At 41.5% G+C, this 24,148-nt stretch overlaps 1 protein-coding gene across 1 annotated transcript in view; it reads right to left on the bottom strand.

Moving 5' to 3' along the window:
- Nucleotides 1-431: 431 nt before the first annotated feature.
- P4HA2 (prolyl 4-hydroxylase subunit alpha 2) overlaps nucleotides 432-24,148 on the bottom strand; it is a 97,580-nt gene continuing 73,863 nt past the window's right edge. Inside the window, exon 15 of the transcript XR_010025206.1 lies at nucleotides 432-442. The gene's annotated coding sequence lies outside the window, so the exon portion shown is untranslated. The remainder of the gene's footprint in view (nucleotides 443-24,148) is intronic.

The raw sequence follows: 24,148 nt of genomic DNA, 5'->3' as shown, positions 1-24,148 counted from the left end.
TGACATCTAGTGAAATGCCCCATTTCTGTACAACTGTTAAAGATACAGGAGCCCTGTCTTCCTTTTCATATGGTCACCCTAAGAAAGGAGTTTCATGCGTCAATGGATTAGAGAACAGAGGATACTCTGTATCATTAGATCATATGCCACTGCTCGATTTTATCAAACTGTCTCACACACACCTCTCACACACACCTCCCCCCACCCCCTCTTCCAGTAGAGGTTGGAATACAATGCTACCACAAGTAGCCCTTAAAGGAAATTTGACTGCCAAAGGTGATGATTTAATCATTGTGGTTTTTCCCACTCTGACTCCTCTGACTTCTTTCTTTATTCACCTCCCTTCATTGGATTCATGATCATTATTAGTATCAAATGAGGAATATAATTTTGTCACCAAACTCAAGGAACATAGAAAGCATTTTGTTAAACCCACAAGCCACTAATACAAGAGATCTTGTGCTTAAATTCACCGGCAGCCTGATGTTAGACATGTTCACTCAGAAGGAGAGCAGTGGGGTTCACTACTGACAAAGTATACATAGCATTGCAGTGCTAGTCTAATAAGGCCCATTAAGGCCCATTAAATACCATTAGCCTGATTAATAGATCTAAACTCAAACACTGCAGAGTTTATGATGCAATTATATCTGCCAACAGTGGAAAATAACCTGTTGAAGGAGGGGAAAGAAGCCAGTTCCTTTGAAAATGTTTTTCTCCCTTCTCACCCCCGATAGGCATTATTTTGACCCTAAAGATCTCTATCCTTTCCCGCAAAGCAATGATGAAAAATATCAGCATAAACATGAGAAGAACCAAGCTGGATCAGACCAAAGATCTATCTAGTCCAACATGCTGTTCACAAAGTAGCCAAACAACTGCATGGAATCACCCAAGTACGACATGAGGGCAACAGAACTCTCCCGCTCCTGGTGTCCATAGGTGTAATGCCTCTGATCCTGGAGGTAGCATAAAGCCATCAAGAGTAGTAGCCATTCCTTTTATATGTCCTGAGTCTCCCACCAATCATCTTCATGGCATGAACCTAGGTTCTAGTATTATGAGAGATGGGGAGAAATACCTCCCTATCACATTCTCCACACCATGCATAATTTTGTACACCTCTGTCATGTCTCCCCATACCTGCCTTTTTTCTAAGCTAAACAGCTGCAGACATTGTAACCTTTCACAACAATCACACATTGAGTCAACATTTTCATCAAGCTATCCACCACAACCCGAAGATCTCCTTCTTGGTCAGTCACTGCTAGCTCAGATCCCATCAGCATATACGTGAAGTTGGGATTTCTTGCCCCAACATGCATAGCTATGCCCACTATATCTGAGTTCTCCTTTAAAATCAGGCACTCTAATTCTCTTATCTTGGTTTGGAGGTTTCTAGCATAGCATTAGAACACCTATTCATAGGGCTCCTTCAGACGGGGGAAAATCGTGTTTCTTTACCAGGGCTCTACTTCCTGCTTCTCTTCCACATTTGCAATGAGCTGAAATTACACAAGGAAGTGAGAAGCGACCATGTGACCCATACAGTTCAATGGGAACAGTGCCCTCTAGTGAGCCTCCCTGGGAAGGGCACTCTCTAGGGTGGGTGCTGTGACTGAAAAAGCCATCTCCATCAACTTCCTATGATAAAAGGGAACATGGAGGAGGTTTTCTGAAGATAACCACAGAGGGGGCAGATGTCCTACTTTACAGAGGACACGTCCTCCATTTAATGGGTTGTCCAGTCTTCTAGACTATGCTGAGATGTATTGTATTGCTATTTAAATTACTGTTATTATTTTTACATTTGTACAGATACATATAAATCTGCATATGCAGCTGTACGCAAATTGGTGTCCTCCTTTGCCCTCTTTTGATGTTGCATATGTGAGCAGGTTAAATTACTGAATGGAAGGGTGGCCTGGATAAGGATATGGAGGCATGCACAGGCTTTCCATTCCCCACATGCATGCTGAGAGGGGAAGGAAGGGCTGTGTTATACCTTATGGCAATTTTTCTGCATGCGATCAGTGCCCTCACAGTGGACTGGATAGAGACCAATATCCAGTTATTAACAATGATATAGAACAATGCTTGTATATATGAATATTGTCAGCTTGAGGTAGTGGGTGTGAGGCAAAGGCATTTGACTGGGCTTAACAGCTAGTGTAATTTGACAACAGGGTCTCTTTTATTCATTCCACTGAACGTTATAGTTGTTTTCGCTCTTTCTTGTTTATTTGCTGTGTTTTACTTTTTTTTTTCTTTCCAAGCAATAAATCACTACGGGAGTTTTGTTTTGTTATTTTAAACAAGTAAAATACATGACTCATACCTACGTAGAGTGGGAAGAACTGGATTGGGATGTGGGATGGGCATGTACAGCACTTCCATTTCCTACGAAGTCTTGGCACAGGTCCAATTGTGTTGTGCTCTATGAGTTTTCCTCCACTCATGGATGCTGTGTGCATGGCATATGCAGAATGTGTCATAATAATCATCTTAATATATGTCATACACTGACTGATAACTCTCCTGGATTTATAATTTGCCTTAACCATTTTCCAATCTGTTTATTATACTAATATACACACACTCACTGGGAGTAAGCTGTATTAAAAATAATGGGACTTACCTCTGATTAGGCATGTACAGGTTTGTACTATCTATCATGGCCAGCTGAGATCTACTTTGCAGCTTTATTGAAAGAATTTTAAATTGCTTTTCCTGCAGATTGTATTGTTTCATTATCATAAGAGTGCAGTTTCATGTGGGTCTAGATAGGTGACAACAAGGAAGCAAATTCCACCCGTGCAAACCAGGTTATCCTGGCAAAATCCAACAAGTGCAGAAAAAGGTACACTCCCCAAAACAAAACAAATGACCACTAGTAGCACATCCAGTTTATAAATTTCTATAGATTTTTTTTTAAAATTAAATTCTAAAGTTTTTAATTTTTTAATTTTTATAGCTTTATTTTTTAAAACATATACATATAAACAGATTTTAAAATATGAAACATTTGGTATAAAACATGAGCTTTAATAACAAACAAGCATATGCTACAATATCATTTACAAGCTGGGCCAGAACCAATCAGGAACAGTCCAAGCCTCAATGAGGAAACGTGGATTAACAACCAACACTTGCATCCATCCAACAACCAATCAAGCCACATTAATAAACCTCAGGGCTTGTTTCATTTCATCCTTTACATTGATATCAGGTTTTGGCTTATCAATAAACACTGCCTCCTTAATCTTTCTCCTTTAGAGACTAGTGCGGAGATCTTCACTAACGTTGCTCTAAGAACATGTGTGGTATAGTAGCTAAAGTGTTGGACTGGGAGTCGGGAGATCTGGGTTCTAGTCCCCACTCAGTCATGGAAACCCACTGAGTGACTTTGGGCCACTCACACTCTCAGCCCACCCCAACTCATAGGGTTGTGGTTGTGAGGATAGAAATGGAGAGGAGGATTATGTATGCTGCCTTGGGTTCTCTGGAGGAAAAAAGGTGGAATATAAATGCAATAATAAATAAATAAATAAAATGTGTCTCCCTCATATGAAGGGACCAAGGTCTAGCACATGTTTCATTATGCTGAATATCAGCCAAATGCTCCTTGTATCTTTTTAGAAGAGGACTTCCAGTTTCAACAATGTGAAACTCGAACACCTCTCCCAGCCACCATAGAAAGAGTCCCGACCTTGGGAAGGGAGGAAATAGGTGTGTTGGGGGAAGCCAGTGAGCAGGGAAAGGAGAAGTTGTAGATCTGCTGGATCCAATGGCATCTCAGCTCCTGTGCCCATCCTCAGTAGAGAGAGCAAATTAGATGAGCTCAGAGGCCTCTCTAATGAAAAAATGCTCAAACAGAGGTTGGAGAAGCAAGGATAGCCAACTTCGCTCCTCCTGCCTTACTGACAAAAGCTTGACAAGCCATAGGATGGGCGGAGACCTCCGTCCTTTGAGCATCTAGCCCACAGAACTGCTCCCCTAGCTGTTGACAAGGTATAATAACTTATCAAAGTTTGATCCATGCTAAAACTTTACTTATCTAAAAGGGTGATTATTCCCAGCATTTAATTTGTCAGACATTTAGGCCTTAGCTAGACCTAAGGTTTATCCCGGGATCGTCCCGGGGTCATCCCTGTTCATGTAAATGATACACAGGATATCCCGGGAGCAGGCAGGGACAACCCCGGGATGATCCTGGGATAAACCTTAGGTCTAGCTAAGGCCTTAGTTAGTGGAGACAACTCCTTATAAAGCCCCCTTTCAAGCTGTGGTGCTCAAGGGAATCACTGACCGGAGCTGTGCCTAAGAATGCACTGAGTAACAAGTTACACTCTCCACACCTCTGGGAACACATATGCAGCTCAGGCCCCATGAAATGGAAGTGCCTTGGATCATGTGAACCCACCCTGATCCTATGAGGAACTTGCTAACACTGCATTTGTTATTTAATTCAATCAAAGACATAGAAGATACTGATCTGATAATAAGAAGTGCAACATATTTGCAGGAGATTTCCCACATGAACAGGGCATCGGATCCAGGTTTAGACATACCTATAGTAGACCTATTGAAATAAACGGGAGATCAATTGGATTTCAGTGGGTCTACTCTGACTAAAGCTGGATCCAACACAGAGTCTACAGTTAACACCTCCTGAACCAGATAATGACTCCATAGAAACAATGTCAGAAAGTGTGAAGGCAAAAAGAACAAGATGCGCCACCATATGTCAACATGTTCTGGTGTGTGCTTAAATAGATAGTTGGGGCAACAGCACCACTCATTCAGTGGTATCGCTATGTAAAAGTCTAACTATGCCTATAACTATGCAATGTGAGATAGGACTATGCCTACATTTCACATCCCCAGTTCAAATCTCTATGAGCCAATAATACAAACTGCTTCCTTAGACAGGGGTGATCCGGTGGACATTGTTTACTTGGATTTCCAAAAGGTGATGCACATTGGGGCAAAAAACCCAACTTCAAGTATAACCTAATGGGATCTGAGCTGGCAGTGACCAACAAGAAAGAGATCTAGGGATTGTGGTGACAGCATGATGAAAATCTCCACTCAGTGTGCGGCCGCTGTAAAGAAGGCAAACTCCATGTTAGGCATTGTAAGAAAAGGAATTGAGAATAAAATGGCCAGTATCATACTGCCTTTATACAAATCGATGGTGCAACCACACTTAGGATACTGTGTACAGTTCTGGTCACCACACCGAAAAAAGGATAGTATAGAGATGGAAAAAGTGCAGAAAAGGGCAACTAAAGTGATTAAGGGGCTGGACCATCTCCCCTATGAGGGAAGGTTACATCAACTGGGACTGTTTAGCTTGGAAGAAAGGAGGCTAAGGGGAGACATGATAGAGGTGTACAAAATTATGCAAAATACTAGAACCCAGGGTAATCCCACAAAGCTGACTGGTGGGAGATCCAGGAAAAATAAAAGGAAGTACTTCTTCATACAGCGCGTAGTTAAATTATGGAACTCACTACCACAAGATGTAGTGATGGCCACCCATTTGGATGGCTTTAAAAGGGGGTTGGATAAATTCCTGGAGGCAAAGGCTATCAATGGCTACTAGCCCTGATGGTTGTGTGCTATCTCCAGTATTCGAGGCTGTACGCCTGTGTGCACGAGTTGCTGGGGAACATGGGTGGGAGGGTGCTGTTGCACCATGTCCTGCTTTGCTGGTCCCTGGCTGATGGCTGGTTGGCCACTGTGTGAACAGAGTGCTGGACTAGATGGACCCTCGGTCTGACCCAGCATCAGGGCCCTTCTTATGTTCTTATGTTCTAGAAAGAGTTCTACCACTGGGCACTGTGGTAGCAGCGACCTCACAATTTCAAATCCTTTTATTTTGTTTGTTTTTTACTAGCTAATAAAATGTTGGGTAATTAAGGGAATTATTCTAAAGATATAAATTAATCACTTTAAATCTCATTACTACAGGAGGAGGTTTAACTCACCCACTGAAATAAATGGAACTTAAAAGTGCTTATCTTGATTTGGATTGTGCCCATATATGTATACATTAAAATTAAAAGCCTTTGTATCAAATCATACGCATCTCAACATCAGATAAGCAGCTAGGAGATTCCATTCTTCAAGGTAATTTCCCACCCCCTCCACCTCCTGCTTGAGTTTGTGGTGAGATGTTAATCATTTCCTTTAGCATCGTGTGTGTATATATATAAGAGAAATATAACTGCATCAAAGTATTACCAGATTCAGAATAAGAAAGTTGATGCTCATCACTATCACCACAATGCTATCTCACAGTTTGATTTTCCTTTGCCTTGGAGTATATGCTTGTTGTATGCCATTGGAAACACTGACAGACATTAGCGAAATCCAGATACGTTTGGAACTCATACAAAAAGAGGTATTCCATAACTATAACATGAAGCTGATCATGTTTTTCTAACTTTTTAACTACTTTCTTTAAGCATTTCCATTGCTATTTTCTAATTTCAATCTGTCTTTTGTTATTTACAGGGTAACTTGATACCCATAAATGCCAACATGGTAAGTATCTAAAGCTGCAGCCCTTTGTACACTTAACCAGCAAGACACTCCTGGGCTCCACTGGATTCAGTGAAATTTGCAGCTTTTGAGCAAGCAGGCTGTAAAACTTTGTCTTTTATGAAGAAATTGCAATAGTGGGAGGCATGAGAGAGTAGAGGAAACCATGTAAGATTTATACGTAGAAATAAATCTGAGAAACCCAAAAGTTTATTCTCTGATATATCAACTGAATGTAGGTTCTATCTAGTTAAAATTTAGTAAACTTGGAAACACTGCAAAGCTGCTGAGTTCTGTAGTAAGGGGGTAGTGGAAACTATTTTATAAGGCCCCCAGGGTTGGCAAGGACAGTAATACTTGGATAAATGGAGCTAGTGCTGGCAAGGCACCCTCCTTCTGCTTTTGTGAATGAAGCCCTGTCTCCTAACATGAAGTCACTGAGGCTGCTGGAATCCAAGGAGCTGTTGTGTTCTTATAGAGGAGACAACCCTACCCTTGAAGATGAAACGTAGCAGGACACGTCAAACTTTTACTGATTCATCTTCTGTTTTTGCATTTCTGCTACCTAACTATGTTTTGTTGTTTGCTCTTTGCAGACATCTGTAGATATCCCTGACGAGATAACGGTAAGAGGTTAAAACCAGCCTATCTTGATTTAAAATGTCAAATAATTATAAGTAACTGGGTATGGGCTGTTAGGGAAAGCGCTCTTACTTTGAAAGGCAATTGGTGGAGGCAAAGCGAAGAATGCTAGAATGGCATTAAGATGTCCTGATAGAAGATATATCTCTGGAAGTGGGTTGTTTTGAACTAGGAAATATTCTTGAAAATAATCGATTTTCCTTAAAAACAGGCAAAGTTAGGCCCCACCGATTTTAGGAGGTCTTGAAAGTGCTGGACTAAACCCACAGTATCAAACCAAGTATTATATTATACATTATCTCCAGACAGTTTTTTGTGCTTTCTGTACCATTTCAAGTAGAGCATTTACTAGGGACCATGTAAGAAATCATGTGATGGTTATCACAAAACTGATATAATATCACTGATGAGTGAAGCATACTAGTGGTGTCAGCATTTAATTGGGGGAATCAAAAACATTGTTATATATACATTGTTAGGGTGACCATATGAAAAGGAGGGTAGGGCTCCTGTAGCTTTAACAATTGTGTAGAAAAGGGAATTTCAGCAGGGTTCATTTGTATGCATGCAGCCCCTGGTGAAAGTCCTCTTCATCACAACAGTTAAAGCTGCAAGAGCCCTGCCCTCTTTTGTATCTGGTCAAGAGGGCAGGGTTCCTGCAGTTTGTGAAGAGGGAATTTCACCAGGGGCTGCATGCATGACACCTGCTGAAATTTTCTTTTCCATACAACTGTTAAAAATACAGGAGCCGTGTCCTCCTTTCCATATGGTCACCTTACCTTAATGAAAGCGATCAAGCAATTTAATGTTTAAGAGAGTGCATACTATTTTGTATGTTGTATTGTATTTGCTATGAATTGTGAATCATATATATTTATATATGTACACAAGAACTATCACAGATTTTACACACATGCCTTTATGTAAGTCTTTTACAGTCTTTGATTTGAGATCATAGAGAGAAATCCTAATGGGGTGTCTGAATGGTGGATTATCTTCCAAAGTCCTGCCAGCTCATTCCAGCTTTACTAAGCATTCTATCCCTCCCCCCCCCCCACACTGCCTGCCCCAGGGGATTAGCTACACCAGCTCTAGGCTGCAGTAGCTGAAGGGCCCAACCTTGGATCCTCTAGCCAACAGATTAGGATTGTTCTTATATTTTCGTATTTTATTTATTTAATATATTTCTAGGCTGCGTGGGAGGACTGGAGCCCTCCCAAGTTTATGTACGACAATGAAATTCATATATTACATATATTTCCTTGTGTGGGGGGGATTTGTGCTTTAAAATGTAGGGCCTGGCAAATCCATTTCATTCCTGTCACCACAAGGACTACTTGGCAGATCAGGGATGGGGGGAAAGGGCCAATCCTTCCCATGTGGTGAAAACATCTTTAATATCTCACTACTATTTTATTCGCAAGAGAGGCATTTATCTCAATTCACTCAAAATACCCTCTATCACACCCTTCCTCAATCTGATACCTTCTAGATGTATTAGATTGCAACACCTATGATTCTAAGCCAATGTTTTTGAATTATGGGAGTTGGCAGTCCAACACATCTGGAGGGCACCAAATTGGGGAAAGCCGCTGTATCATCTACCATGCCTTTGGGGATGGGTAAGTATGGATAAAGCCTCCCATTGAAGCCAATGGAAGGGTTTTCCATGAAGTCTAATTCCAGCATAGGTAAGGGAGGGGATGTCCATCATTTATGTATCCAAGTGGCATATTGAACTTGGGTCAGGAAAACTATGAATACCTATGGCAGAATACATATTATTTGTAAAAAAAACAGCAGGCATGACGTTCTGGGAAGTTTTTCTGTAGGAGCCCCATTGAAATGAATGTGAGAGTGCAAGAATTCTGGATTGTGTCTTGTCTTAAATAATTACAGTATATCATGTTACTCTGCAGTAGCCTTTGAATGTAAATTTTCACTTGTATATGAAATCTGACAAGTGACCTTGAAAAAAATGTTCTCATTTCAGAAAAAGTGTGCAAACTATAATTTGGATAAATTTATCGAGGCATTGAATTTAATGAATATCGAAGGTCCTCCAGATGTGGTCAAAAACTACCAAATTCTGCTTAAAAGCCTGAAGAAAATTGCTGAAAGACCTGATGTTAAGTTCCAGGAAAATAACGTAAGTAGATATAGTTTAGTTTGATTTTAAATATTAGGATATTAGAAAACAGATTTAAGCTTTTCACTTACAGAGCTATTATTAGCTTTAGCCCCAATGGCAGCTATCAGTGGATCATGGTATTGCCATAAAACCCAAAACTGTAACGATGATCATTCATACATATTCAGTTGGTACAATTTGGCATTGTGAAGCCTTCCGTCAAAGGCAATCTGATCATGAAGAGCTGTTCTATTTACAGTGATGTGAAGCTGTGTTGTTTGCACAGCTTCAGCTAATTCAACATCCTAAGCATCGCAAGTGAGTCAGAGCTGGCTGACCCTGCTCCCTTTATCAGTGAACTATTATAAGAAAAGCCACTGAATTTCTCTGAATTTCTGTTAGCACTTCCCTGACACCACCCTAAATAATAATAAAAACTGGCTGCAATTTTGTACTAGTACTGAGGTTCTGGAACCTGTCCAGTAGTTCATAGAAACTCCCCAAAATGCCACAGATTCACCTCATTCTTTTTTTAAAAAAACAAAGCAAAAACCCACCACACTCGTGTGAACATCTGAGCTGCACAGGGGCTGAGGGTTTCCGATGCAGTCATCTTCATTGCTAGACCAGGTCCCATTACGGTTTGGTCCCAACACTGATACTATTGGATGGATTGTCATCCTGGGATCTAGCTTCTGCCCTCTGCTATTGGATTATTGTAAAATGGAAGATTCTATTGTAAAATGGAAAATCTGTTAGTTCCCTGATATATATGTTTACAATTATCATCCTGGTTCAGCCCTAGTCATATGCAAGAGCTAGTGGCCCCGGAAGATGGTGATGCACATTCACAACATCAAAATATGTATCCTGCATCTTTTCATAGGCCTGGCTGACCAGCATGATGTGGACAGAGATGTGTAGCCTGGGTTCCACATCCATATGTGCATTCACATTGGATGCATGTGCAGAAACCTAATTCTGCATGTGGGAGCTCCCTTGATGGATCGGGACACATGACTTATTATGGAGTAGAGAGTACTCCATGTATTTTGCTAAATGACAAAGAAATGCACTAATGAAGTGTATTTCTTTATTGCATGGGGAAAAGATAAAGCAAAACACTGATAAAAAATAGGATCAGTATCTGTGTGCAAGGAGAGGACAGTGAGGTAGATGCAGCTGGCTTTCCAATTCAAGCACATAACTCACAGTGTAATTATTTCAATTTCCAACTTTGAAAGTAAACTCCATGCTGCATTTACATCAGTTACATAACCTGAAGGCCACAGAAATGCCTTTTGAATGTGCTATCATTTCCTTTTTACTGGCAGTCAGCTGCTATGGCTAACAAGCAACCTTATACATGTTTACTGAAAGATATGTCTCACTGTGTTTAGTGGAACTTACTCCCTTTGTAAGTGCACGTAGGAGTACAGCCTAAATGAAGTTCTGGTTTGGGGAGATCAGCTTAATTAAAAGGAATATCAATATGTTGTGATGAAGGTGGTTATTTGATGAAAATAAGTACTTTTTAAAACGTTTCTTTAAATACTGGGTGCATTATGCTATTCAAATGAATGAGGAATAGTATAGACTGATAGGTTGACTATGTTAGGGCCAAAACAGACATTACTTGAAATCTATGTCTAGAGCAGGATCTACACTACTGCTTTAAAATGGTTTATAACAGTTGTGACAACTGTTGGGGCCCAAGGGCACACTCCATATACAGTTTTCAAAATATTTTCAAAGTGTCATATCCTGCTTGGTGTAGATCTGGCCTTTCATCTACATTTTTTCTTTTCATTCTACTCTAAACTAGAATTTAAAGCAGGAACAGGGGGCCCTCCTAACCCCCAATTTACAGTTCTGATCCAGATTGGGACCTTGCACCTACTTTAGGGTAAAAATTAAAAAAGAAAGCATAGCTGCTAGACACAAATTTCAAGTAATGTCTGCTTCGGCTCTTAGGGACTCCAGCAACCACCTAATCAAGAAATTTGGGAGACCACTATACTCAGTGGAAGAGAATTTGCCCATACAATTGGTAGAGAAGTTGTGAGAGATTGTAAACAATTTGTGTGTTTTTTAACACAAACTCTTCTTTTTTCATAAAAGCCTTGTAAGATAGTGAAGACAAGCATCCACGAACTCCTGGAAGAATTGGCTGGCTTTCTGAGGGAAGTTCATGGCTATTTGGGAAGCAACAAAGCAAGGTAGTGATTTTCGACCCTCACAAATGCTCATTGTGCAAGAGAATCATGACATCTTTTTACTGGATCATGTTTTGTGAATTAACCTGAATGCTTGTGGACTCTATTATCAAAAAGAAAGAAAGAAAGAAAGAAAGAAAGAAAGAAAGAAAGAAAGAAAGAAAGAAAGCTTCTGTAACTTATAATAATACAATGTTGTTGATGACAGTTTTTTAAAAATACTGCAACTCAAGGCTGCAATCCTGTGCATGCTTACCTGGATGTAAATCCCATTCAGTAAAGTGGGACACACTTGTAAGTAAACATGCATAGGATCCAGCTACACCGTTTTTTGTTAAAAAAAATGTGTGTAGATGAGACTTATTTATTTATTTATTTATCTATTATTTATTTAATATAATCTATTTATTTGTTTATTTCTTTTTATCACAAATATTTATTTCTGCCAAGAAAATGAGGTGTGTGTAGTCATTCAGGCAATCCTACTACTCAAGTCTTCAAATTTTGAACTTAGTTTGCTATTGCTCTTAATGGCCACAACCTCTCTTGAAGTTAACACTGAGCGTAAGTTTGGCACCTCTTCCAAAATGGCACTGGAGAAATATTTTGAGGCCATGATAAAGCCTTGACTTGGGGAACCTCTTATTTCACTCAACATGGACACCACCACCCCATCCCTGCTGCTGGATAGCAAGTTCTTCCTCAGGGTCACTGTCTAAGAGGAAGAAATTGCTCATCTGCGGTCCTATTAAGCCACTAAAGAAGGTAAAGAAGAATGGATCCAGTTCCAGACAAATGCTGGGGCTCCTTTCACAATCCTATCCTTCTGAGGGGCTTCTTTTCCACAACACAGGCATAGTGGCATTTGGAGAAGGGCAAGGGAAAGAAAATGATGTTATTGTTTTAATTTCCTGGTAGACATAAGGTTGTTTCCAGATTTATGCTGGATCAGCTGTGCTGGCAGAAGTGGACTCCCTCATCCCCTCCTTCCCATGGGAGTTCCTCCAGTCCCCTGAAAATGCTACACAGAGAGTCAGGAGACTGCTGGATGGGGTGAGATGTGCTGTGGGGAGGAGGGGAGGTTCCCCCAAAATGGAGCAGAAGGACCTTCTGTGAGTGAAGCCCTTTCTCTCATAGAAGAACCTTCTACAAGCAGAGCCCTTTCCCTCACTGAAGGTCCCTTCATCTTCTGGCTGGCAGATCCTGGGTCCAACCCAGGAGCAGCAGTGCTGACCGCACACTATGCAACTGCCCTGGAGTTTGAGGGAGCCTGATAGCAAGCACTTTTGTGGATCAACCCCCAGAGCCTAATTTATGAATCACGACTTATAAAAATATTATGCAGGTGCGGGGAGGATGAGGGGAACATATTTGAGTATCACTTATTTATCTTTCAACTAAAGCTTCATGTTGAGGATTAGAAGCCAAATATTTTGAAAAATGTATTCAAAGTGGTAAGAACTCACATAAGTTATTGTCGCTATTGTTGTAATTATTATTCGTATGGTTAATAATGATAGTTTTATTTATATAGTGGTGCTTGATATTTGCAAAAGAAACCAACAAATAATGTATTTATGAAACTTTTACAACAAATCACAGGCATCTGATTTTGAATAAATTATTTTGCACAAATCTGGAGTTTTGTCTTGATTGTGAGATAGTTTTTAGTGATATTTTAAAGAATATGTCTGTTGTAAATGTACTTGCACATTGTGGCTTACTCTTCGATATCTCTACCTCTTTGAAGTGCTGATTTTTCTCTCACCATATTTTTGTGGTTCGTATATAAGTCATCTTAATACAAATAGTTTGAGCTCATGTTATCTTCTAATGTACTGGCAGCAGGGTGGACTAGATGATCTCTGAGCAGGGATGCTGAATCTCTTCAACCCATTGGCCGAGTTTCATTTCGGAGAAGCTCTCGGGGGTCGATTAGAGTGCTGGGCGGAGCCAAAGGCAAAATGGGCAGTGCGAAAGTACCAAAGATACCAGTATATTGTAGCTTAAAGCTCTTACTGCCAGTAACTAAGAGCGTCAACACAGGGGTAAAATTGCCTTTCCTTACCATCACTTCTCCATCTGCGTGTTTGTCCCCCATTACTTCCTCTTTTGAAAGAGGAAGTAAACAACGTGCTCATGGCCCATTCAGTGGGCCATTTTGATCGCTTTGCTTCTCCTGCACACAGCAGGGGATAGCGGCAAGTTCCATCTCAAAAAATAAGTCAGACTTACTGGGGTGCTTTTTTTTGTCACGCGAAGAAGGCTAGAAGGGGTGGGAGGCGCACAGGACGCAAACACCGATGTGAGATGGACCCACGAAAATCCGTGAGTATGCAGCAACAAGCATGCAATAAAACACTTGTCTGATGACACCCTAAGCATTAGAAGGAGCATTCCAACCTTTTAGAAGAGGGAGACGAGGGAAAGGAACCCTTGTCCCTCAGCATCGTGGCCCCAATCCAATTCCCTCTGCCATGGCAATGCTTTGAAGTACTTAAAAAAATATATCATCATAATTCTCCTGTGTATTGTGTAGCTTGGCTTGAAAGATGGCTGAATAGTACTCATCCCTCCCAACAGAGAGCAGTGAACTGCATTGCATCAATACCTTTTAATTGATGGTTCGTAACTTGAGAACTGTGTTGCTAATAAGTAGAAAAATTGTTATGGATGCAGTTTGTCTCTTCTTTAAAAAAAACATTTGTTTTCCTGAATAAACTTTAATCAAGGTCAAACTAGTCACGATGCAGGCTACCATCTCTGGTAAACACCTGATGTTTTCTCTTTCTTTCTTTCTTTACTTCAGAAAAACTGTAGTGGAGGCGATGCTCATTAGATCTGGGAGCAGCTCTGGTGCTTCCCCACACATTTCCCCCAATTAAAACCACCCCCTTCCACCACCACCACAGCCAAACAAACTGCCATTTTTCCTAATGGGGGGCGAATGACAAATACAATAAGGATACTGGAGTGGGTGGGCGGGGGTTCTTTTTTTCTTTTCTTTTCTTTTTTTAACACCAGAGCTAATAGCAGCATGGGGAAGGACATTTTGACTCAGGAACTGGCTGCTCTATTAAAAGAAAACTCGCTTGCATGTAGAAAACCAGTAGTCAAGGAGAGAGATTTTAGCTTAAGGCCAAATCTACACCAAGCAGGATATTGCACTATGAAAGCAGTATCTAAAAGGCAGGAGCCACACCAAGCAGGATATAGTGGTATGAAAGTGGTATATGGGTATGTGTCGATGGGCCCCAAGTGTTGTCAGTGTACTTCAATACCTCTATAAAGCAGTAGTGTGGCTCCCGCCTTTTAGATACTGCTTTCATACCAGTTTTATAGTGCAATATCCTGCTTGGTGCAGATTAGTCTTTTGATATGTTATTTTCTATGGCAAAGAACGTTCTTTTATAGGGGAGCAGTCCATCCTATGGGCTCCAGTGTCGGTTAAACCTTCTCACCAGTTGTTTCTGAGTACTGTACATGAGGTGTGTATACTGCCATGGGTGAAGAATCTTCCCTAATGTGTGCTAATGGAAAAATAGACACATAGTACACCTGACATCCACTACCCTCTGTATACTTTTTCCTACAGCAGTGATATCACTGGTGGAAAAAATGGCAGGATGATTATCTTCAACCCCCACCCCACCCCCTTGACACATGCAACCACAGATGTGGGTGGTGTGACCACTTGTAATGCAACCACATACAGGCTTCTGCACATGATAAACCATTTGTGAAATGCAACTCTCCATGCTGCCTGCAGCAGCAGCAGCTTTCACTATGCCATTGTAAACTTTCTCTTGTGTGGGGGAGCGGTTGTTGCAATCCCATAGCTCAGCCTTCCCCACTCTGGTGTCCTCCAGACGTTTTGGACTACAAATCTCAGCATTCCAGAACATTGCCCATACTGGCGGGGGCTGATGGGGGTTGAAGTCTGAACGGCACCAGGTTGGGGAAGGCTACCGTAGCTGCTATTCAGGGCCACTTCAAATAAAAAGGCTTCATGTGAAGTCCAAAAAGCAACTGGATACTTGCTATTCAGGATACAGCTATAATTAGAAAAGAAGCACTTTTTCAAAATCTCTATGCTGTGCTCATCGGGCTGGGGTGGGGGGAGATCACGGACGGGGGAGCGAGGGGGCATCGGACATGGCGAGTGGGTGAGTGAGCAGGGGGGTGGACATGGCGAGCGGGGGGGTGGACATGGCGAGCGGGGGGGTGGACATGGCGAGCGGGGGTTTCATTTGCCCATAATCCTTCTTGTGGGGCCCATTTTGGCACAGCCCTAACTTGAATTTTCTTGTAGCCTGACCGAGCCAGAGGTTTCATGTTGCCTGCCAATTGGTTGTATTGCACACCACTTTTCACATCTGTGCCAGAATAGCACTATGAGGCCTGAGTCCTCACAGTCCCAAGTAGCTCACAGTCTCTCAAATGATAAAGTTCTCTTCAGGCCCTAGGAACCCCTAACAATTGATCACATGGGAAATTCTAAATGTGTGAGCTTAAATATTCAAGTTTTGATGTGGAGCTCATTTTTTTTAAAGAATATACGTAAAAATACACTTTACTGTTTTCTCTTTTTTAATTAGAAAAATTACTACCAGCGCCAGCACCAATCGTCCTGACATAAAATATTTCAATATATATCGAGGAGGCGGGAGGCGGCGGGAGAGAGAGTCTTGTTATTGGTGGCAAACACAAACATATGATAAAATCCAAAAAAATAATAGTGACATTTCTCCTAAATACCACTCTGCTTTCATGAGGCCATAATTATAAACAACCATTTCTTGTAACCAAGGGCTTCTGGAACTTTTTCACAAGTGAAAAGAGAAAGATTATTTGAAAATGTGTATTTCTTTCCCATTAGCAAGCAAAGCAACTTCCTTCAAACTATGTGATGTGGGTGAAGACAGAGCTATAAAAGCACCATAGTCGTAAGCGTAGGTACAGAAGATTTTGAGTCATGATAACTCTTTGCCTTCAGGAAAGATCCTCTCATAGATCCCTGTTAGTTGTTGTCCATCCTTTTCTGCCATCTCTTTCTGCCTTCCCTCACAGACTCTCTTTACCCCTCCCACGGTATTTGCCATGGGTTGGATCCAGCTCTGGTGTGCCACCAGCAAACAGATACTGCTGGAGGAAGGGGACTTCCACATCCTTTCCTCCTAACTGTTCCCCACCCCACCCCAATGTGCCGTCCAAATCTGCCCCCATTTTGACCCAACCCCGTTTGTTTTTGTAAAGGCTTTATACTATGTATTATCTGGCTAAACAATATTTCCAACTTTTTTCATAAGATTTAACAGAAATGTTGTTTATACAGAAACACATGCATTATCTTATTTTCTCTTGCTCTCATCATTTACCATTTCAGCCTTACTCAAAACACTTATACGTAGGGGGGCTGTCTATATGGGTTAAAAGCCCCGCAGTGGCTACACGATGGTGCTGCACAGTAGAAAAGTTGGGGATTTACCCAACTTACATTTCCTGCTGGAGCGAGGTCAGTACGGCTCTTCTACCATCTGTCCTCACTCCAGCACCATGCCAGAGGGTTTCCTGGGTGGAAGGCAGCCTCCCATAGGTCAATAGAAGACAGGAGAGGGAGAGGGGGCAGGTCCAGTGAGCCAAATGGCTACTGGAAGCCCATGCTGCCTCCTGTATCGGGATTACTCGACAGTACCCTGCAGCAGCAAAAGCACATTTTTTAAAAGCGGGAGGCAAACCGGTGCCATTAATGAGCCCCATAGGTCTCCATGCATCTTCCATGTACTATACATGTGAATCTGATCACTAGACTGTAAACAGATGCAAATACATGTTCTAATTTTATTGAAACTGAAATTATGTTAAGTGCTTTCAATTGCATTATAGACACTGTCATATCTAGCCCTGCTCCCCCTGTTTTAGAAGAAGGTGTTTCAAGTAATCAATCAGAATCAGACTCTGAAGTAGAGGAGTCGGACCCAGACGCAGGCCAGCCTGTACCAGAAAGCTCTCAGGCTTTCTCCTCCGGCTGGTGGTGATCTCTCTCCAGCACTTATCTCAAGGGCAAATCATACAGAGGCAGTGGGAAGCCAACATTCTTCTGAAGGAGAAGCCACCGACAGGCTAACTGATCCTAGGGTGCGGCTCAGGCTAAAACACATGGACTGGAAGGAAGGCGAGAGAAAGTCAGCCCGGCTCACATCGCGTCTGAAGCCGCATCTGAACTAACCTCTCTGAAGTTAACGCCTTTTGGGAGAAGGCTTTCTGTTCTCCTTGAAATGACAATTGTCTCGCTTAGTTTCCATAGTTTTGCCTAGGGAGAAGTTTCCAAGAGATTAGACCCTCTTCAGGTGGGAAGAGATGTTTATTGCTTAAATAAAGCTTTGTGGATTACTTAGCAGGCCTCTTTTTTTGTCTCCTAAGAAGGTAGGAGTTTTTTAAGAAACACGACAGACACACTGATTCATGTATGAAGCTGCCTTATACAGAGTCAAGTCGTTGGTTCATCTCATTCAGTATTGTCTACACCAGCCTTTCCCAACCTGGTGCCCTCCAATGTGTTGGACGACAACCGCCAGCTGGAGGGCACCAGGTTGGAAAAGGCTGGTCATACTGACCAGCAGCTGCTCATCCAGTTCACAAACAGGGTTATTTCCAGCCCTACCTGGGCCAGATCTACAGCTTCTATGATCGCCTGACTTTTAATAGTTAACAGTTAATGGTATGTTCAGTTTGCTGTATGTAAAATTTTTATCTGCTGGAATGGTCTATTGACCGCAATAAACTGTTGTTGTTGTTGTTGTTGTTGTACAGCTTGTGTCAAATCATTACAATGCCAACATGGTTACACTCTATCCTTCTTGGGCATTTATACCTTGTAGGACACACAATGACATTTGTTGCAGTATTTTGGATAATGTGGAATAAAAAGCAGGAAATAACACTATGAAAGTGGTATATGGAATGTGTAATGTGCCCCAACAGTTCTCAGTGCAGTTCAATACTGCTATGAAGCAGTAGCGTAGATCTAGCCAGAGTTGATGGGGCTGATCCTGGAGCTATATCCACCACACTACTCATATTCACTAGTGCCCTCTCTGCAAAAGGGTAATTCACTACTGACCCATTCCTGGATTTCATCAGACTCAGTGACCTATCATTCCTTTCTATTTCTACAAGGTGGCAATAGAAAACATCTGCCAGGAAATAAACCACTCTTAGAACAGACATTTTTTTCGATGTGGTTTCTATGCCTTTTCTATTATGTCCTGTTTCATGTTAGCTGGTTTTGATTTTATCTTGTTCTGAACATGGGGCTTTAGAAGAGAAAACAAAAAGGCATGTTGAAAAAGCAGCTCAGTTTAAAAACAAGTCAGAGTGAAATCTTATGCATGCTTAGACAAAAAACAACAATACTACAATTCCAAGCATTCCTTAGCTGGTGTGGTTTATAGGACTTTTTTTCAGGAGATAGATAGATAGATAGATAGATAGATAGATAGATAGATAGATAGGATTGCACCCTGAGGCTGGGGGTAAGTCCAACTGAATTCTGTGGGCTTTGTGTCACAGCCAATGTTACCAAAGGGTGATGAAGACATTGACTAGCATTTTTTAAAGTCTCACAACTTTTGCTGTTGCCTATTTTTATGACCAAAGGATTCGCAACTATGTAGCAATCAACAAAACTCATGCGACAACTGCTGGCATCTTCACCCTGTACCAATCTGATGCCCTACACATATTTTTGGACCACATCTCTTTGATCACATAGCTTAAAAAAGGTATGTGGCCTGTTGTTGTTGTTGTTGTTATTTAAAGAAAATCAGTAATAATATAGCTTTATTATTTACATTTATATCCCACCTTTTTTTCCTCCAAGGAACTCAAGGCAGCTTTCTCACCTAATGTAACATTGAATAACGATGTTCAATAGGGGCAGGAAAGTAAGGTCCTCTCTGTTTAGTCACATAAACATGACTAAATATAATACAAATAATAGTTATGCTTTGTTTTACAAAGCTCTGTTTCTTACCAAGCTTATTTTAAATGTGTTTAAAAACAACAACAACTGCACAGTGAAGATGATGGATTGGAGCCAGACTAACTGCACAATCCTATGCATGTTTACTCAGAAGTAAGTCGCATTGAGACATAGGTCACAGCTAGATGGGGCAATATCCTGGGGTTCATAAAATCGCGATATCGTCACCCTCTGACCCCCTCGTCTAGCCATGGCCTTAATCCCAGGAAAATGGGATTGCAGCCTAACGATGAAATCCTGTATATGTCTACTCAGAAATAGGTTACACTATAAGTTAATGACACTTTAGTTCCATTGAAATCAATGGGACTGAAGTTTGTTATGATTAACTTGTCCTACTGTTTTCAATGGTACTAAAGCAAGTCTAACAGTTAATTTAATTTATTTAAAAATTGCATAAACTCTCCCAAGGCAGCGATCCAACCTATGTATTTATTTATACATAGGAGAGGAATAAACGAGAATAGAATTATTTATAAGTAGAAGTCAGTTAAACACAGACACACACACACACACACACACACAAATTTCCATGACTTTCGGTGGTGAGTATAACAATGATGTGTTTCTGCTCTCTTAGAATACTCGCTTTACGAAAACAAAATTTCCAACTATCAAAAGTTCGCAAGCACAACAGCCTGGACTTAAAATATCTTCCTTTTACTTGTGAAATCAGCCTTCTGTGGTTAACATCTTAATTTCTCTAAACCCACAAAGGTTTCCTTCTTTTTTGCAGTTTAACTAACTTCAGCCTTTCATTTACCTGTTTGTTAAAAGCAGCAAAGTACAAACTGCAGCAGCAGCACGTTTCATGTCAGAGCTTGCTCCTTTACCTCTTTGTTTAGAATATTGCTAGAAGATTGGAGAGAATAGCCCTCAAAGCAGTTTACAATAGATTGTAATTCTAATCACTTCAGAGACAGGAGGGGATAACAGTCTAGTGCCCTGATCCTGTGAACCACTGTGCCGGTTCAGCCTCTGATCCTATACAGTAGGGTTGTGAGAACTTCCCTACCCTGGCATTGGGGCTTAGCTTCTCCAGTGCTCTACTAGCAGCATTGAGGTGGTGGTGGTTAGCCCTTATCATCCAATGCACATGGCATGGGCGGCCAGAAGAGTAACTGTGCTGCCCTGCTGGAAACATAATAGGGGCAGGAAAGTAAGGTCCTCTCTAGGGCCTATATATAGCATTGTGTAGGCCCTTTTGGAGTCATCAGGACCAAGTGGAAGGGGGGAGGGATCCCAAGAATGTAGGATGAACTATTAGCTAGGGTGACCATATGAAAAAGAGGACAGGTCTCCTGTATCTTTAACAGTTGTATTGAAAAGGAAATTTCAGCAGGTGTCATTTGTATATATGGGGAACCTGGTGAAATTTCCTCTTCATCACAACAATTAAAGCTGTAGGTGCCCTGCCCTCTTTTAAATCTGGTCACTGTAGTATAGCTCCTGCACCTTCAACTGTTGTGATGAAGAGGGAATTTCACCAGGTGCTGCTTGCATACAAATGACACCTGCTGAAATTCCCTTTTCTATGCAACTGTTAAGGTGTCCATATGACCGGATTTGCCCAGATTTGTCCGGGTTTTTGATGACAAATCTGGGAGGGGGGAGGGGAAATCTGGATTTCCCCCCAAAGAGCAGCTCTAATGGGAATTAACAAAAATGCTTATAACTCCGTCATTTTTAAAGATAAAGAGATGAACTTTGCACCATGATAGGTTTTAGGTAGAGCTTTAGCCACACCAAATTTGAAACAGATCCGTTCATCCATTGATTTTTTAGGATTTTTTTTTAAATTGAGGTTTTAAAATTATTATTTTTAAAACCGTCATTTTTAAAGATAAAGAAATGAAACTTGGCACCATGATTGCTCTTAACAAGGACTTTAGCTATGCCAAGTTTGAAACAGATCTGTCCATTCATTGAGTTTTAGGATTTTTATAAAAGTTTGATGTTTTAAAATTATTTTTTAAAAATGACATTTTTAAAGATAAAGGGCTGAAATTTGGCACCACGATAGCTCTTAAGGAGAGATTTAGCAATGCCAAGTTTGAATCAGATCTGTTCATCCATTGTTTTTTTAGAATTTAAAAAAAAAGTTCAAAGTTTTAAAATTATTGTGTTTTAAAACTGCTGGAGCCATATCCTTCAAGCTCAGGTTGTCAAACCTCCTCTTTGGGGTGTTGCACATTGAGCAGTTTCAGCCCTTGGCATTAAGGGGATCTCCAGTCTTTAGGTAAGAAGTCCTTGGCAAGCAGGGCACCTTTCCTGTTGCAGATTTGGTGTGCAGTTGGGTACCTGGAGCTCAGCAGAGGCAAGGCATCCACAAATCAAAATGTGGGAAAGGAGAGGTCAGTCAAAGCTGCCCACAGGGCAAAATAAGAATGTGTCAGATGCCTATTTCTCAAATTTCCACATCATGGGCGATGAACGGTCATCTTTAGAGAAAAACTCTCACAACCAATAGTAGGGTGCCAGTCGAGAGAGAGGCTCTCTTCTTTGAGGATGCCCTGTTGCTGCAAATGTTGGAACCTGGCATATCATTGCTTTGCTTCACTACCACTTCCTTTCCACTTCACTTTGTACACTTGTGAGCTAGGCTCTGACTGCACTGCTGGGATGCAATGCAGAACATTTGAAATGCATACCAGAGAAAAATAGATAGATTTGTGGCTTTGGCTGGCTGGCATATCTCTTAGAGACAGAGTTAGACTGAAGCCATAACTCAGAGATGGCTGTAGCTGAGCCCTGAGAGGCTGCTGTACCACACAGAGCCTTTTTAAGAGTGACTCAGAGTCTAGTTTTGGTGCAGACAGAGGCGGCTGGCGGTAGAGTTTTTTTAAAAAACAAGAGTCACCGGATGCAACCAAGCCATAAGCTGTTGCCCTACCCCCAGCCACAGGATACAAGTGCACAGCCTGGCTGGACCGTTGGGAGACTTTGGCAGAGAGAGAGGGGTGGGGGTGGGGGATTATTTGAGGCTGGAAATGTTGGCAGGTTGGCATAAGGCGGAGAGAGGCTGAAGGCAACCCAGATGCACCTGCAGCTTGGCCTTGAGGCTGGCTTGCCATGCAGAGTGTTTTAAGAGTGCATCAAAGTTGTGCAAGAGGAGAGGAGGTGGAGGCGGCTGGTGGCAGAGGTTTTTAAAGTATTGGGCAAAAGGCAGGAAATAATAATAATAATAATAATAATAATAATAATAATAATAATAATGTAAGAGTCAACAGACATGACCAAGCAATAACCTGCAATAAGCAATATCCCAAGCCACAAGTGTGCAGCCGAGAGAGAGAGAGAGAGAGAGAGAGAGAGAGAGAGAGAGAGAGAGAGAGAGATTGTTTGAGGCTGGAGGCTTTGGTTTGTCTGCAATGATTTCGAGTGAGAGTCAGCAGAGGCTGCACAGACAACCCAGAGACATCTATTGTAACTTAGCCCAATGGTGCTGGCATGAAACGCAGGGCATTAGGAAGAGGGTCTCAGAGTTGTATGTTTGTGCAGGAAGTAGGCAGGAGTTCAAAGTCTGGACGTGCGAAGTGGTTCCAACACACAAGGCTTGAGAATGTAATATATATAAGTGAGAAGTGTGAATGGGCAAAGTAGTGTTCACTGCCACAACACCCACCCTAATGTTAGTAGAGAAACTTGTGACAATTATACACAAGCTTTTTTAAAAAAATGAAATTTAAAAAAGCCAGTCATCTGGCCGGCCAGTAACAAACCCTGTTAACAATAACAACAACAGCAACTTGCAATGAGTGAAGATACAGTCAGAAAAGATATTTGAGGGAAGGGAAGAATGTAACACACAGAGTATAGCAAAAGTTTCAAAGTACAGCAAAACCTAAAAAAGTAGGAGTGAGTGAAGTTAATTGAATCTCTAACTTGTTCTTTAATTCAGTGATTTTAACATTAAGATGTTACGTGGAACAGATTTGTCTTAAATGTGTGCTGTAAAATCAGATATGTGACCAAGGCTATGTTCCGGTGGGCACGCCCCCTTGGTGCTGGACACGCCCCCTTGGGGGGGCGACCATGTTGTCCTCCTTTTTGGTTTCTAAAATATGGTCACCCTAAGATACAGGAGCCCTGTCCTCCTTTCATTATGGTCACCCTACAATTAGCACCTTTCCTGTATACTTGCATATATCCCTAGAGAAAAGACAGCTGTTGTGAGTCTTGCATATGTGGCTTGTATGTGAAGGGAGAGAGACTGCAACAGCAGCACTTTGGCTGTGACCATCCTGAACAGTTTGTGTGCTCACATCTGTTGGAATCCGTACTGCATGCCAGTGTGCTTGCTTCTGCAGCCCTTCTAGGCACCAAAAGAAACCAATTGAGGAAATCTTCTTGCAGATTGTGTGGGGAAAAGAAGGGGCAAACCTGTGACTGAGTCAAGCGGGATTGATGGTGAATGAGGGGGAGAAGTTAGTGGGAGTGTATGTGATGTGGGGAGAATGTGGGCAGATTCTTGCCTCACTCATGGGTTCCCTGCCCCCAATCTGTTTCCCAGCACCCCAATGCTATTCTAAACTATTGGTGCTAATAGAAGTTTTTCCTCCTCAA

Source organism: Elgaria multicarinata, chromosome 3 (assembly GCF_023053635.1).
Source record: "Elgaria multicarinata webbii isolate HBS135686 ecotype San Diego chromosome 3, rElgMul1.1.pri, whole genome shotgun sequence".
NCBI lineage: Eukaryota > Metazoa > Chordata > Lepidosauria > Squamata > Anguidae > Elgaria > Elgaria multicarinata.
Note: the sequence above shows the minus strand (reverse complement) of the source record. Positions and strands in the feature narration are given on the sequence as shown.